This window comes from Grampus griseus, assembly GCF_964374135.1.
Source record: "Grampus griseus genome assembly, chromosome: 19".
In the NCBI taxonomy this organism is placed as follows: Eukaryota; Metazoa; Chordata; class Mammalia; order Artiodactyla; family Delphinidae; genus Grampus; species Grampus griseus.
This window is the reverse complement of record NC_139013.1, coordinates 33,402,435-33,419,599: the sequence shown is the minus strand read 5'-3', so window position 1 is coordinate 33,419,599 and position 17,165 is coordinate 33,402,435.

The window sequence follows — 17,165 nt, the reverse complement described above, 5'->3', positions numbered from 1 at the left end:
GAAACAAAGCAGTCTTCAATGATATCTTACCTTTATTGTACTGCAGGAAGCTTACGAGGGAGTGCTCTCTGGAACAAAAGGAAGGGTGTAAAAGAAGTAGAACTGGGTAGTGGAAGAAGCTGAACTCAAAGGCTGTAGTCTTCGAAAGAGAAGCCTTAGCTAATCTCAGTCAACACTCTCCTAACTTAAGGGAAAGGGCCTAGGACTTTGTACCTCAAACTGACCTGTCATTGGATGTAGTGTGATTCTGCGAAGGGGCATAACCATGAGCAAGGCCTTTCTGTGGCTAAAAGTGAGCCAAAGAAAGAGACTCAGCTGTGAACTATCAACAGCCAACATTCTAAGCAGATGGAAGAATGAATGTCTTGGTTCTAAAGGGGAGTCTGGGTGGCGCACAATAGTGTTTATATTAGCCTATAAAGCCATTCTATACTCTTGTCTACCTGAGACAAATCCTAGTTATCTTTCAAAATGCAGGCCAAGAGTTACTCCCACCATCACTGTTCCATTATATCATTTTATGTCTCTAGAATAGTATCTATCACAAGCCTCACCAATCTGTGAGTTGCATGAAGACAGGCCCTGTATCTTATCTTCTACTCTCTCTCCAGTGCCCGGCACAGCACCAGGCTATAACAATTAATAAATGCTGAATTAAAAATCCACATCAAGCCAGCAGCATGCAGGGTCCTCTCCTGAATGCTTTCTTCCTTTCAATCTTGATGATGTAGTGGAAATTAAGTCATATACATGTATAACTAGAGAAGATCTGTTGATGTTCTGTCCTGAAGTTCTTGCATGAAACATTTTTTTGAAGAAGGATTTGTATCATTTATAGTCCAAGGAGGAAGTGAAGTAAAAGCAAGAGAGACAGCTGCAATAAAAATTGCACACCACTCAAAATTAGGAGAGCTAAATTCCAGCCCAGACATTGCCATGTACTAGTCGGGAGAACTCAGACTGTACTAGATCTCTGTTTATTATGATTTCCTAGAAAATAATTGTGTGTGACTGCATCAGAGAATATCTGAACTAAAAGGAAATTTGTAGAACTTTTCATCCTTATCCTATAACACCACAATGAAGTGAAAAATGTTAAGGGTGCTCTACAAAGAAATGCCTTTTTAGAAAACAAAATTTTAGTTATTTACAGATGAGACGGAGGTGTGCATCTATTTTAGGCAAAAGGAAATGAGCAAAAGTGAACCTCAAAATTTTTAGGTATATTCCCTAAGTAAGTTCATATGTGCAGAGGCATAATTTAAAATTAAAGACTAAATATTTTAATATTTTTAAACTTTTTTTTTTTCTAATACTATCTCCTAGAAACCTCATCATTTTCTTATTATTTCATTTGCCTCTGCCAGGTACTATGGCCAAATCTACAGAAATGTACCAGCCCACACAGTTACTAGATTGGGTCTCAACAATAGTTTTTGCTGTCAACCAAAGATATTTTAGAGACTGATTAGAATGTTATATTTTAAACACCAGCTATAATTCTTGAATTTTGTTTTTTTCTTGAAGAGATACATGTCCATGACTCTAGAATTTTACCAGAGGAATCTGTGAAATGTTTTTCTTTGATTTCTTTTGTGACTTTGTTTTTCTCCTAAACCACATGCCACTGCATTTTGTTTTTAAAGAATCAAAGGGGATTTTCCTGTGTTGAAGATTGCTGACTCAAGTTTAAAAGATAAAAGAGTTTATTCTAGGTTACTGTTGGGAAAGTCAAGCTTGAAATTGAGGTATGGGGGCGCAGTAATCCTGGAAATGAGGAAGCTACAAGACGGGGAACCACAAACATATGAAAATAAATTGCATCAAGATTACTGACTGATTCTTCAACTGTGCCTACCAAGGAAAAGATTTCAAGCAAAAGCATAAATTAAAAAGCTGAAAAATAACTTAATAGTTTTACCTATTTCCACCATACAATTTGGGGTTTGATTCCAGACAATTTAACTGGTTAATAAACCAATTAATTCTCTTCCGAGGAAGATAACACAATCCAATATGTCTAAAATGTTTTATTCACAGTGTTCAGTATGCAATAAAAACATACTAGATATACAGAGAATAAGAACTATGTGGCCTTTAATCAAGAGAGAAAACAGTAAGTAGAAGCTAACTCCAAAATGGCACAGATATTGCAAACTGCACACAAGGACTTTAAAGCAGCTATTATAAATACGTTAATAGACTTTTAGCAAAGATGGTCATGAATGAACACATGAACAATTTTAGCAGTAAAATGGAAACAATAAAAAGATAAAATTTGAAATGAATAGTTCATTTGCACAGCTTAATAGCAAAGTTGAGGTAATAGAGGAAAAGGTCAATGAATTTGAAGAGAAATCAAGAGATATTTATCAATTTAATAAAGACAAAGAGAAAGATGAAGATAAATGAACAATTCCTCAGTGATATGTGGGATAATATCAAACCATCCAGCTGCAAAGAAGATACAGAATGTGATAGAAAGAGGGAGAATGTGATAGAAAAATATATAAAGAAACAGTGGGAAATACATAGATATAGGAATATCCAAACACACACCCACACACACCACTCCCACACACGTTTTCCCTTTTTTTTTTTTTCCCCACTGAAAGGGATTAAAAATAAGGACATATCCTTAGCAATGAGCACACATAGCTTTCAGATCCTGTTTTTAAAATGCACCTCTTCTCTCAAATGAATTAGAATCCAGGTTGAATCCAGGGTTGGGTCAAGAAAGTTAACAATAAACTTGGTACTCTTGATGTGCCATAAAATAATGAATTATATAAAGAAAGATAAACACACGTCCAAATGACACAGTAGACAGCTGAAGAGACCTCCACTGGCCAAAACTGAGACAACTTATGCATCAGAAAAAAAGAGGAATGGATTATTACTCACTGAGTAATAAATAAAATCCATGATTTCATAATAATAAATAAATAAATGAATAAATAAACAGATGAAGAAGAAAAGAAAACTTTTCCTGACAGATGAATGCCAAATAATAAACATAGAGGGAATGGTATATTTGGAAGATCATCAATGGATGCTAAAACTACTGAGTGAGAGTTTGATAAGAGAGGAAATAGTTTAAAAATATCTCCCCACAAATGACTTATTAATTACAAGGGGAAAGTGTAACTTTATAGTAGAGAAAACTCACTGACACACCAAGCAAAGTTAACATCACCAATACTGTGACTAGTTGGCATCATGTGCTTTATGATATGATGCACTGAAAGGATACAACACTATTTCTGTGTTATTCCATCAAGTAAGGCAAATGGGGGAATCTAATAATTAAGAGAAATCAGACAAATCCAAATTTAGGACATGGTTTAAAATAATTATCCACTTCTCTTCAAAATTCTCAAGGTCAATAAATGCAAAGAAGAACTGAAATGCTTTTCCAGATTAAAGAAACTAAAGATGTGTGAAGACTAAATATGATGTGTAATCCCAGACTGGACCCTGAACTAGGAATGAAATGCCTATACAAATCATTACTGGGAAAACTCACAAAATGTACATATGGACTATGTAATGGTATTGTGTCGTGAATTTTCCAAATTTTGACCACTGGACTGTACATTTATAAGGGAATGTCTTTTTCTTAAAAATTACACAATGAAGTACTTAGACAAAAAGGTGCATGATATCTATAACTTCCTCCCAAATATCTTTTAGGAGTTCTGTGTGTGTGTTTGGGTGTGGAAAACTAGATAATGTAGCTTAGTTTTATTTGCATAACATATATTTTACATGTACAGTCACACACAGAGAGCAAAAAAAGGAACTGGTGAATCTGTGTACAGGGTTTACAACTTTCCTATAGGCTTGAAGTTATATCAAAATGAAAAATTATAAACAAAACGTGATAACATGTAAAATATATCTATGCATTAGTATGTATTCCATAATGTTGACCATAGCTCTATTCTGCACACAAACATGGATGAGTTAGCAAGCTTTTATTTCTAGATAAATACATCACTTAGTTTCAAAATTAAAGACAATGGAACAATAATGGGTACAATGTTTTATTTCCGTGTTCTGTTATTCAAAAGTAAAGTAATTGATTTAAAAATACTTTCTACTGGCAATCCGTATGTAAATCCATATTAGTAAAGATTTAACTCAACAAGAATGACTACAGTGATATAGCACATGGCTTTTAGCTTATCCTTGTTCACTTCAGTATTAAAGGACTTTTATTCATTTGTAAGGGCATCTATGGTACATTGATTGCATTTATAAATAACATAAAACTGTTCAATCCACTAATCTATTTAACTGGCAGGCATCATGGGTCAGATTTAACTAAATTAACTGTAAGAAGGTCAGATTAAATAAAAATAGATGTACACATACAAGGTTAAAATTACTGACGGAATTATACCATGGGAATTTTGACTGAATTCATTTCAAAGTGGCTTAAAAGAGTTGCCCTCTATTTGATTTTATTCCTCCAGGCCTTAGATCATGCAGCTTAGGTTTATAGAATATCCTGGACATCACACACATCAAGCTTCCCCTTCTATTTGTCCCGATAGTACCTATTTTCTTTCAAGGCTGGGCTCAAACTTTTCTTTTTTCAAAGGTATTTCATTAGATTCTATAAGTTAGCATTAACCATTCTCACTCCTAGTACCCACAACATCCCCATCATATATGTGAACCTCTATAGAATCTAACGAGAAATCCACATGCCAAACTTCAGTGACTGTATTTGTGTATAACTCCTTTACTGGATTGTAAACCTAGGGACAGAGAAAAGGAGTATTTTTCATTATTTGTCTATCATGGTCTTTGTCATACATGCCAAATAAGCTAATGCCATCTTATGCATAATGTCCATAAGCATCTTAGCATGATGTCTGTATGCTAGCAGGCCCATGGAGAATAAGCTAGACAAAAGACACCAAGAATGTCTGGTTCAGCCTGTAGTCCAGCATGGCAGTTAAGAGCGTGGGGTTGGCAGTCTAAAGTACCTGAAATCGAATTCTAGCTCTACTGCCTAATAGCTAGAGGGTATAGTGCTAGTAATCGAATCTTTTTGTGGGTCTGTTTCCTCATTTAAAAATTTGGAATAAAGAAAAATATGTTATTCTTAGAGTTGTGTGGGAACTAAATATATTAGCAGACACAGCGGGTTTAGAAAAATACCTGGCACATAAGTACTTCATAAGTGCTTGCTATTACTGCTATACCGTGCATGGATAAAAAACTGATGGTATGTAGGTGTTCTCTAGAGAAGGCATGGTTATCTTGAACCATGCCATATGAAGAACTGTTGAAAACGGTATAATGCTTATTCTAAACTCAGCCGACAGACCAGAGCAGGAATCTTGCTTCTACTATTTGCTAGCCAGGTGATATTGTGCAAATCTCTTAACTTCTCTGAGTTTCATATCTACTTTGTAGACTAGAACTAATAGCGAGAAGAGAGAGACGATGGAGAGGACAGAGAAAGGAGGAGAAGGCGCAGGAGGGGGAAAGAGAAAATCTGCCCGCAATCGCAGTAAGGAAGGAAAAGAGAGAATAGAGTGGAGTGAGAAAATGAAACACTGAGGAGAAAAAGAGGCTGAAAAGCCATGGAATAAAGTGAGTGAAAAATATCTTGGGGTAGTGAAAAGACAATATGAGGAAAGTTAAGTGTTCAAGTTGAAGTAGATGCATTTTAGGGAAGTAAACCTCTCTTGTAGGCCACTATAGTCACAGAATACCCAATCTTGAGCAAAGCATTTAGGTTCAATGGAATCAAGGAATTGAGGAAAGTGCTTAATTCTCTGTCTTGATTAATGAGGTTTGGATCAGAATGACTGTATACAGAAGAACAAACGCAAAAAAAGCACAGGTATCCCCTGAGAATGCCCATGACCCATAAAATCCCAGAAATACTGGTGGCTGATGTAAACTTCTATAAAACGAGGGATAGTGGTTGACATAGCATATGAAAATCTCAAGGGATCAGGAAACCTCACCTGTCATCTGGACACACTGTATTTGAAGGAACACATGATGCTGTAAGAATTGCCTTTAAATACTGGAATTCAATAATACCGGCAAGAGTCATTTTAGTTAATTTTTCTCTTAATGTCTCCAGAAAGCATAATGGAGAACAATATTTACAAAAGTCAAATATTGGCCAACTTCAGTTCATTAAAATGAAGACTATTTTGACAATTACTCTGTACAAAATTATTAGGAGATTGGAAACCATCTGTTCCATAACGTGTTTAAACTGAACAAAATGACCACTAGTTGGCATTACTACAGAGGGGATTTAAGCCGGAGAGAGGAAGATGAGGTAGCTGATCTTTGGGGCTCTTTCTAAAAATAAAAACAAGAACATAGAAAAGAGAACAAAACAAAGGAGAAATCATTAGAAAAAGGGGCAGGGACATAACATTTAGTAATAACTGATTTTGACTTGAATGTGATTTTTTTTTAATTTATTTATTTTTGGCTGCATTGGGCCTTCGTTGCTGCGCACGGGTTTTCTCTAGTTGAGGCGAGCGGGGGCTACCCTTCGTTGCGGTGCGCAGGTTTCTCATTGCAGTGACTTCTCTTGCTGCAAATCACAGGCTCTAGGCACACAGGCTTCAGTAGTTGTGGCACGCGGGCTCAGTAGTTGTGGCTCGCGGGCTCTAGAGCGCAGGCTGAGTAGTTGTGGCACATGGGCTTAGTCGCTCCACGGCATGTGGGATCCTCCCGGACCAGGGCTCGAACCCGTGTCCCCTGCATTGGCAGGTGGGTTCTTAACCACTGAGCCACCAGGGAACCCCTTCAACGTGATTTTTAAGAGAATAAATTAACTCTAAATGACATGGGAGGAAGTCAAGAATCCTAATTTCAGAAAACTTTGAAAATAAATAGATGCAGGAAGTAATAGTATAGTAGTGGGATAATAACATTTGAAGCAGAGAGATGTTTGTAGCCAAACAATGCCCTTAGGGCTGATTTTGTAGTCTGAATATGAGGCTTGAAGCTAATAAAGCAGAAACGAACGACAGAAAGATGTGAAATGTAAAAGTGGGAGCTGTCATATGGGTCTATGACATGTGGTCAATTTCTACATATTTCGGAACACACGCAAAATTTTACGTATTCACTATTACTCAACAAGTATTTTTTGGACACCAACTAAGTGTTGTAGTTGAAACGAAGAATTAAATGTGAATAGATTTTCAGAGTTTACTGAAGATAAATAATTAAGCACACAGTCATACTGTTGTTTGGTAATAACAAACATATTTGGCTTTTTACCTTAGAGGTTTTAGAAAGAAGCACTTCCTATTCTCTCTGTTTTCTTACCACTTGACTATTATTTATCATCCTTTCTAAATCCTCTTGCGGATTAGTCACAATACAATAAAATATTTTTAAAATCCTACTATTTATTTCCATGTTTTTTTGGACTCTGAATTTAAATAGCTTTTCTACCTCCTTAAGAGAGAGTATTCCATAAAACTTCTATTCTCATCTATTTCTGTCTTTCTCTTTAATTTTCTTCTCCCACTTACCCTATCAGAAAATAACCATAAACACCTTTCCACCTTCTCAGATTTCCACATTCTTTTTATTCTTCAGAGTGAAAGCTTATTTCAATACTCTTGTTCTGCTTCCTGCCACTTCTTAGACTGATGAATATTATCTAATCTTTCAAACTTTAAAATACAGATCACTTTTTCAGGGAGGACTTTTATGACCTCTAGGCTATGTCATTCTCATTTTCCTCATGTTCCAGCTATGCCCAACACTCACTGCTCATTTCATTGCAACTGCTTTGTTAAAGTTTGTTGTCTGCAGTAGGCTGTCAGTGACATCAAGGCAGGCACTACCACCTTAGTTATGTTCATCCTCTGTGTCCTCATTATCACTGGATATCGCATACAACAGCCTAGTGTTTATTTGACAGATGATGAATAAATGATTTAATAAATGGATAGATGTATAAAAAGATGACTTAATAAATGTAAATCTACCAGGTACCAGTAGAATTCTACATTATGTAGAGGTAGAATACAGAAATGAATGGGATATTGTCCCTTACCTTAAGATGCTAAAAATTTAGATTGAGAGATGCACATGTGAATGACTAATACTAAGTTAGGGGAATAAAACACACGCTATTTCAAAAAGCATAAGTGAAGTGCTGCTGCTGGAGGTTATAAAGGAAGGAGTGAGCCTAACTGGGAGCATCAGGCAAGGCATCACAAATAGGATGGGATCTGACTTAAGTCCTGTAGAAAGAGTAGGAAATCGATAGATATGGAGGCAGGGAAAATACTGTCCCCAGTGGTAGAGGCTTAGTCAAAGATGCCATCATCAGGTCTTGTAGTCTAGTCTTGTTGGAGTAGATGCCTATGAAAGTATTTAATCAGGAAAAACATGGACATGGGACAGAATATGAATAGTTCTACCAACTGGGCTAAAGAGTTTTGAGTTTAGTCTGTAGGAAATAGGGACCCATAAAACGTTTTTTGAGAAAATTAATAATCATTTTTTTTAAGAACAATAACTGGAAATAATACGGAGAGTTCCCTATAGAGATTTGAAAGCATCCGAGTGAAACGCGAGGCTATTTAAATAACAATGGCAAGGGATGACAATAAATGTAATGCCATGGCAAATGAATCTATCAATATGAGGTTTATACGCCCTTTTATACTTGAATGACCATCCTCAATGTATCTGTAACAGGCACATCTACTTAGATGTAAGATCGATACGTTTATAGAGAAAGCACCAAAGGGAACTTACTAAAATTTATATCTGAAAATCAAATTTGAAAGGAGACATGTACTCAAACACAGATTGAGGCTACTGAGCTATTAAGGTATTTATCTGTTAATTAAACCAATATTATGTTTATACATATATCTATAATTTATATAAAAGGAGGTTCTAATGTATCAAAATTTGCCTTTAATACTATCATAACTTGTCTTGAGAACAACAGCCCATAAACTGTAATGACATGTTACATTTGTAGCTTGAAAATTTTAGTGGCATATATATTGATTTGGGAACTTATTTATTTAACTTTTGATTGTGCATGTTTTCAAGGTTTACTGGGGAGAAAAAACTAAGGAGAATGTGACTGAAATGGCTGTATTTATTTTGAGGTCCTGAATGTGTTTATCTGTTTGTTTCATCCTGATTAAGCTGCAGCTTGTGTTAACCTTGGTGGATGCATATCTTTTTCCTGATTTAATTGCAATTGCCTGGAGCTTCAGTCTGCATTAAGTGCCGTGACAGCTTATAAAACAACAACAAAACAAACCAAAGTCAGCTAGGGAGGAGGAGACAAGAAGGAAAATGAGAAGTAGGAGATTTTCATCTCACTGAATTTCACTACGTAAGTATTTATGTCCCCCTCAAGTTCATATGTTGAAGTTGTAACTCCCAGTGTGGTGGTATTTGGAAATGAACCCTTTGGGGAGATAATTAGGTTTAGATGGGGTCAGGAGGGTAGGATTCACAAGATGGGATAAGTGCCTTTCCAAGGCGGGAGAGGGGAAGAGACGGAGAAGGAGAGAGATCTCCCTTGAGTGCAAGTCCTAAGAAAAGGCCATGTTAGGCCATAACAAGAAGGCAGCCACCTGCAAGCCAGAAAGGGGGCCCTCCCCAGATATCAAATCTGTTTGCACTTTGATCTTGGACTTCCCAGCCTCCAGGACTGTGAGAAATAAACGTCTGTTGTTTAAACCACCCAGTCTACGGTATTTTTTTTTTTTTTTGTGGTAAGCGGGCCTCTCACTGCCGCGGCCTCTCCCATTGCGGAGCACAGGCTCCAGACGCGCAGGCTCAGCGGCCATGGCTCACGGGCCCAGCCGCTCCGCGACATGTGGGATCTTCCCGGACCGGGGCACGAGCCCGTGTCCCCTGCATCGGCAGGCGGACTCTAAACCACTGCGCCACCAGGGAAACCCCATTCTATGGTATTTTGATTGAGCAGCCTGAGCAAAGACAGCGGGCATACTGTATAATTTGTTAACACATATTTCCCTTTCCAGAAGTTGTCTTTGTCTTTTTTCCCTAAGCATTTTGGTTTTTATCTACAGAACAAGGTAAGAATGCGATGGTCAATGATGACAGGTTTTCTAAACCTTACTAGCTGTAAAAGGGGAGAATAGTTTAATTTACATATAAAAACTTAAAACAGCAAAAATATTTCCTGTTGGCTTAGACAATTAAAAGTTAGATTAACAAAACGAATAATTATTTGGGGGTTTCCAGTTGCTTGTATGTACTCTTTTGTGTCCTGTGCCCTGTGGAAACTTGTCCCTGAGGATAGCACAGGTCAGGCAGGTGAAGGGTTCATTTTTAACTGGGAAACATTCTCATATGAGGCTGGAGAAACAGCCTGGTCAAGGTGAGAACTAACCAGAAAAACTGTGGGAGAGAAGTTAAAGGGGAAATTGAGACAGATGCCACTAATGGTAATTAAAAGGGTGGGAAAAAAGTGTTAAAAGGGGAGAAGATAAGCACCCAGGTTAGAAACCGGAAGGTTTCGGCACAGCACAGATTAGGTTCAATGCACTGTTCTCAAAGAGTGGTCAAGAAGGACTAACTCAAAGGGAGACCAGAATTTCCCACAAACCTGGTGACCCAGTACAGTGGGGCTCCACCCACATTTTCACATAAAAGAATCACTGATATTACGTCACGTGTTTTTTGAAAGCATAATTTGGCAGTCCTGACCCCACCCTCACCACCCCGCCAATCCTTTTTGAAATCCTTTCCTCCTTGGTTTCTGTGATACTGCATTAGCCGGGGTTGTCTTCTCCCTTGTAGTGGCTACTCTCCTCCTCAGACTGCTCATATGAAAGTATCTTTCGAGTTATCAGGTCCAACTGTGTTTTTTCCTTGGATCTTAAGAACAGGATAACCAACTGTCTATTGAGTGGTGCCTTCTGGATGCACTGAGGGCACCTCAAAATTAACGTGCCAATAACGAACTTCTCTGTCGCCAAACCAACTCCCTTTCTTGATCCCTGAAGCTTTTTTTCTTTTTTTTTTTTTTTGCGGTACGCGGGCCTCTCGCTGTTGCGGCCTCTCCCATTGCAGAGCACAGGCTCTGGACGCGCAGGCTCAGCAGCCATGGCTCACAAGCCCAGCCGCTCCACAGCATGTGGGATCTTCCCGGACCAGGGCATGAACCCGCGTCCCCTGCATCGGCAGGCGGACTCCCAACCACTGCACCACCAGGGAAGCCCCCTGAAGCTTTTTAATAGCATCTTCAGCACTTATGACAATATTCTCATCATGACTTTTTGGCCCTTTCATCTTTCTAGCTTATCACATCCTGGCCCTCCTCTACCACTTAAGTTGAATTTCAGTAGCAGTTAGCATAAACAGAACTGAGCTATAGACAAGGATTCTGTTCCCTCCCAAATCCAAAATTCACAATGATTTACATTGTTTGAGATGCAGATTTCATACGTCTACTGTGAGTGTGGGATTTGAGTTTCTTTACTTAGAAATATTTGGTTTAGTTTATTTATCTGTATGAAAGATATGCTCAGGATTTCCCTCCGAACAATATTTCATTGTGTTTGTTTTCCTTTCTCTTTTCTGTGTGAATACCACATTATTATCTCTTCTGAAATGTTTGGATTCTAGAACTGTGTTAATTTGTGTTCTTTCCTCATTTTCTGGGAATTTCATGATCTCTCAAGAAGCAAAAAAGAATCTACCATCTTATTCTGAGGATTTCAGCACATTTAATCCCATTTCTCTGGAGGGCACATCCCCAATATCATCAATCCCACAGTCACTCTGAGAGCCATGAGGTGAAGTCTCCAGCGTACTTTGCTCCAAAGTGTTGGTCCTCAGGACCTGCTCCTCTGAGAGTAGTCAGATAGCAGCTTGTGTTTACTAACAATTTCCACTCCAAGTAATCGCAAACAAATCAGCTCTCTAACCTTAAATAATTCCTCACCTGAGTTAATAAGAGCTACCTCATAAGCAACCGCGAAGGAAAATGAAGCACTAGATATAGAGTTTCCCATGGAGTTCCTGGATACATTAGGTACTAGACAGTTTCTGTGGGTGGAGATTATCAACACTGCTGTTGCTAGTATAGTAGGTATGCTATAAGAGAACTTTGGGGAATTATACCAGATGCAGAAACATTGATATCAGCAAGCAAAACTGCTGAACAGCAATTTGACCTATAATGTAGTAGAAGTTTTATTATTATTATTGTCATTAAACAAAGTCAAGAGTTCATAAGACATAGACATATGCTACCACTTAGCACAAGCCAGACCTACTTTTGCATTATTAATACCCACCAATTAAGACTCATTTCATCATGGCCTACTTGTTGATAAATTAAGATCTGGGTCATTTAGAAAATAAATGTACATTTATCTTCACTTGGTTTAAGAAGACAATGAAGCATGCATGCTATTTGGAAAGGTTTTTATTTAAAATTGTTAATATTAAAGATTTAAAAGAATGTAATGAAGTATAACAATTTAGAAAACTAAGGGGAAAAATCCATAGATAAACATCCTTGCTCGGAAAAGAGGGGAAAATAATCTTTAGTTGGCAGCCTGTATTTCTACCTGCTTGGTATGCAGGTACCAGGTCACAGGTGGAAGACATTGAGGACCATCATGCAACGTAAATGTTTATAAGACATCATAATTACTGGCACATCTGTGGTAAATAATTTTGTGAGGCTGTGCATCAAAGATGCTGAAAATGCTCAACAGAGAAAGCAAGAAATAAAACTTTTCTCTCTTGTTTTTTAACCTGCCATTGGATGGTACCCAATTTACATGTTTCATTGGCTGGAACAGCCGTTTTAAGTCTGTGAAGCAGAAGTTTGTCTCTAATGTGTTCTGCTTCTCCCCAGCCACCTCCCCAGCTCCCAATATCAGACACTCAGGATCCTCAGGGACCATATTTTCTTTTATCATGTTGTCTCCTATTCTGAGAAATACCTTGTGCTTAGGTTTTATTTTCACAAAAATAAATCAATTAAGTATTTTCTTAAGTCAAAAAAACATAATTAACAAGTTAAAAATTTCACAGTTCATTACTGTAATATCTAAAAGTTTTTGCAAAATCTCCCAGCATTAAACCGACATCCAATTCGCCCTCCATGTTTGCGGATTCTGCATCCAAATTCAACACACCTCGAATCTTTTTTGCAGAACACACGGATACAGGAAGGCCAACTGTACCACACCATTTTATATAAGGGACTTGAGCGTCTATGGATTTTGATATCTGCAGGGGTTCCTGGAACTAATCCCCCACAGATACCGAGGGACTACTGTATTTATTATTACCATATCACAAATTAGTTCATTAGCTTCCTTAGCTGTATGTTTTGCACCAGTTTACCTTAATGGTACCCCAGAAAGAAACCCGGTCCAAGATTAACTGTTCTAACAGATCTGGGATTGGCCCCAACCACGTGAGGGGAAAGATTCTCTAGAGACCAACATCTGAGTTAAAGAGTACCTGCTTTAAAACATATTCTTATGTAAGACAATTAGAAAACTATGCATTTCGACAGGCTTATTGTATTCTTCTTTCTGCCACCCAACCTCACAGCATGTATGTTATTGAAATGTTTGTCTTACACTAATAGGTAGAATTGAGAAAGATTCTCCGAAGTGGCAGCTGTACTACAAACGTAATTTTAAAGGACTGTTTTCATTATAATCCTTAATATTCCCCTGGGTACTACCGGGTATTGGAGAAATTGGAACACAGATAGCATGCTTCTGAATACATGCTTTTGTTCTTTGTTTTTCCCCTTCTTCCCTCAATGGGCACTGAAAAGGCTCATGATCTCTGCGGTGGTTAAGGAAGGGTTGGAATCCAATTTATGGCTCACCACTTCCAAGTGTTGAGGTTTTTAAGACAAACATTGTGAGTACTAGTGTCACTCTCATTTTTATCATCTCATTCGAAGTCTCATTTTCCATTTGTTCTAACTTCTTCATCTACTAACTTCAGGTTTTTGTATTTTTTTAATGTGTTTATGTATAAGCAAGTGGCATAAACAATACATTTTCAACTTATTACAAAATAACCAAAGACTGCCTTGGCCTCTTCCATTTCTTCTTATCAAACAAACATCCTGAATGATAAAAGTTACTGCAACCACAGAACCAGCCCAAATTGGCCCAGTACTCTATTTGTAAGAAAATGCTGGGTTGTTTTTCAGAGATAACTGGACAAAAAAGCAAGTCACGCAGCTGAAGCCAGAACTGAGGAGAAAATGTTGACCTCAAGTAACAGTCAGAACCAAAGTTTCTCCCTGCAGTGGAACCAAAGGACCGGACATGACCAGAACCTGAAGGCAGGAACGTTTTCCGAAGTGAAGGGTCTGCTGTCCAGGAAGATCTGGTACTGAAGCCCCCTTCACCACACCTCACCATAAACGGGCAAGTTCCAAAGCCCTCCAATCGAAACCAACCCTGCCAGCACTTCCACAAGCCAACCCGCCCACCTCTAACTCATAAAAGTTTGATGGAACCCCAGATCAGGGAGACAGATTTGAGCTCTGCCTCCTGTCTATTCGCTGGTCAAACCTGCAATAAAATTCTTTGTTATCTCAAAAACTATTGTCAACATATTGGCTTCTATGTGCTTCAGGCAGCAAACCCTTTGCTCGGTAACATTACCCCCAAAATCACCCTCTGGAGAAATAAGATCAACGACATAACAAAGAAACTGTGTCTTGGACATGGAAAGTCTCGAAAATAGATGTCGTGCATGTCTCAGCCAGATCTGATCACATTTAATTATTATTTATTTTTCCCCCAGCTCTTAAGTTAAAGTTTGAAACTGAACTCACTTATGGGTCAGAGGTACTTACAAAGGAATTGGCAAATACTTTACAGACCAGAGAGGTTGCGTACTGATATAGTTTTAAGAGAGAGAGGAAAAGCTTTTCCCCATGAACTCAGTGAGGAGAAAACACAGCCTGAAGCTCTATCAACAGGGAATTAATGAGCCACAAGACATAAAGTCTAACAGAGAACAAAGCATATTAATGAGCTCAAGGCTCATGTTCACCCTCAATCAATTAGTCTGAGAAGACCTACCTCATGTCCCTCTGATTCGCCTTCAATGAATCATTCACGCTGCTGCTTGCGGGTCACAGCCTTCCCCATTCCGGTGCCTCATCACCTAGAGAATAAAGTCCAGATTGTTTGTCTGTCACTCAAGACCACCCACAAGAAGTCCAAAGCAACTTTCTAGTCATCATACACCTTCTTACATTCTCCAGTCATACATTTTGCCGTGTTGTTGTCTGAATAAATCATTCGGTTACAAGTTCCTTTGGATTTTTTGGTACAGATTGGTCTATTATCCCAAAATATCCTTCCCATCGTGCTCTGCCTCTGTTCAAATCCTACTCATTCTTTAAGACGCAGCTCAGATATAAAATCCTCTCTGAAGCCTATCTACGTATTTCAGTCTGCATCTTCATCTATGCAATTTACACTTTGTGGAAAATAATGACTAGGTTTTGGGGTGCCCAGCACTTCTATAGACAAAGAAACTAAGCTGAAAGATTAAATGGGGACAATATTAGTGTTTACTTCAAAGGACTGTTTGGAGAATATGACAATATATAAGTCATTAGTACTAGATAAATATTAATTGCTTGGAAAATATTTATGTTAGCTAGGAAGTGACAATTTATGAACTCTAAACGTGGGCTCTCTGACTTCGAGAGTAATCTTGTATAGGTGAGCATACCTGTGGTGAGGTACTATGGTACTCCACTACTATAAGCTCCGTGTTTTCAGCTTGGTTTATTGACTGTCTTGGTCTCTTAGAGACTCACTCTTAACCAATGAACATTCTGGAGCTCTTTTATTCTGTGTTTCAGAGACAACTGTGAGACCCATCTGAGTCTGAAGATGGAGATATAGACGGTCATGGAAGAAAAAACTAAGTAGTGAGGAGCCTGCAGTGCTTTACCAAGCCACAGTGACTGGTTAGCACAAGACAGAATTTATCAGATTTGTTTGGAGTTTTGACTTTGCCATATGGGTTCAGACAAAACTGAAATGCAAAACAGAATTCTAAATCATTCAAAGCTGTGAACGGAAATTGCCAAGTTTTACAGTCTCAACTGTGAGGTGGTGGGACCACAGGAAGAAGAGAGGTACTCTAAGGAAACAAGATGATCTTTCTCTTTAACTCACAGAAGCGCCTACTATGCAGAAGACATGCGCTAAAGACGATGGGGAAAATAAAGATGATTTGGTAGATTTCGTGATCTGAAAACTAAGTATCATAATGACAGCTGAGTTTTTATAGGTCTCTGGGGGCCTTATCATGAGCCTTACATGCAATCTACTAAAAGCACAGCCATCCATCCACACATGTTCATATATACTTCCCTTGTGAAAATTATCAGGTGATACCAGGCTTCACACAATGACAAACAAAATGATTTTTTTCATTATCAAAACCATAAACTTTAAAAAATTTCAGTAAATATATCTCAATCTTCTAAATATATATACATAACACATAATTTCTAATGTACAGATAAACATGATTTATTTCAGTTTTAAAAAATTTTACTATAATAAACTAGAGAAAATAACATTCTTTTTTAAACATTCATTAAGTGGCACAACTGAATATACCCAGCTTCTCCATTTATTAATTGAGCACTTAATAAAGTCTTTGCTTTAAAAGAGTTTTAGAAAATTTGCCAGAATATCAGAGAGCATTCCCATACACCCTACACACAGTCTCGCCTATTGTAAACACCTCATATTAATGTGCACATGTAGCACAACAAACCAATATTGATAAGTAATGATTCACAAAAGCCATATTCTCTTCAAAGCTCCTCAGGGTTTTTTTTTAAAGTATATTTTGAGATAACTGTAGTTCTACATTTGCATGTAGTTCTATAAAATAACAGAAAGACCTTGTGTATCATTTACCCAGTTTCACTCAACAGTCATACAGCCATACCTTGGAGATATTGTGGGTTTGGTTCCAGACTACCACAATAAAGCAAATATTGCAATAAAGCAAGTCACACCAATTTTTTCGTTTCCCAGTGTATGTAAAAGTTCTGTTTAAACTACACTGTAGTCAATTAAGTGTGCAATAGCATTATGTCTAAAAAAAGTATATACTTTAATTAA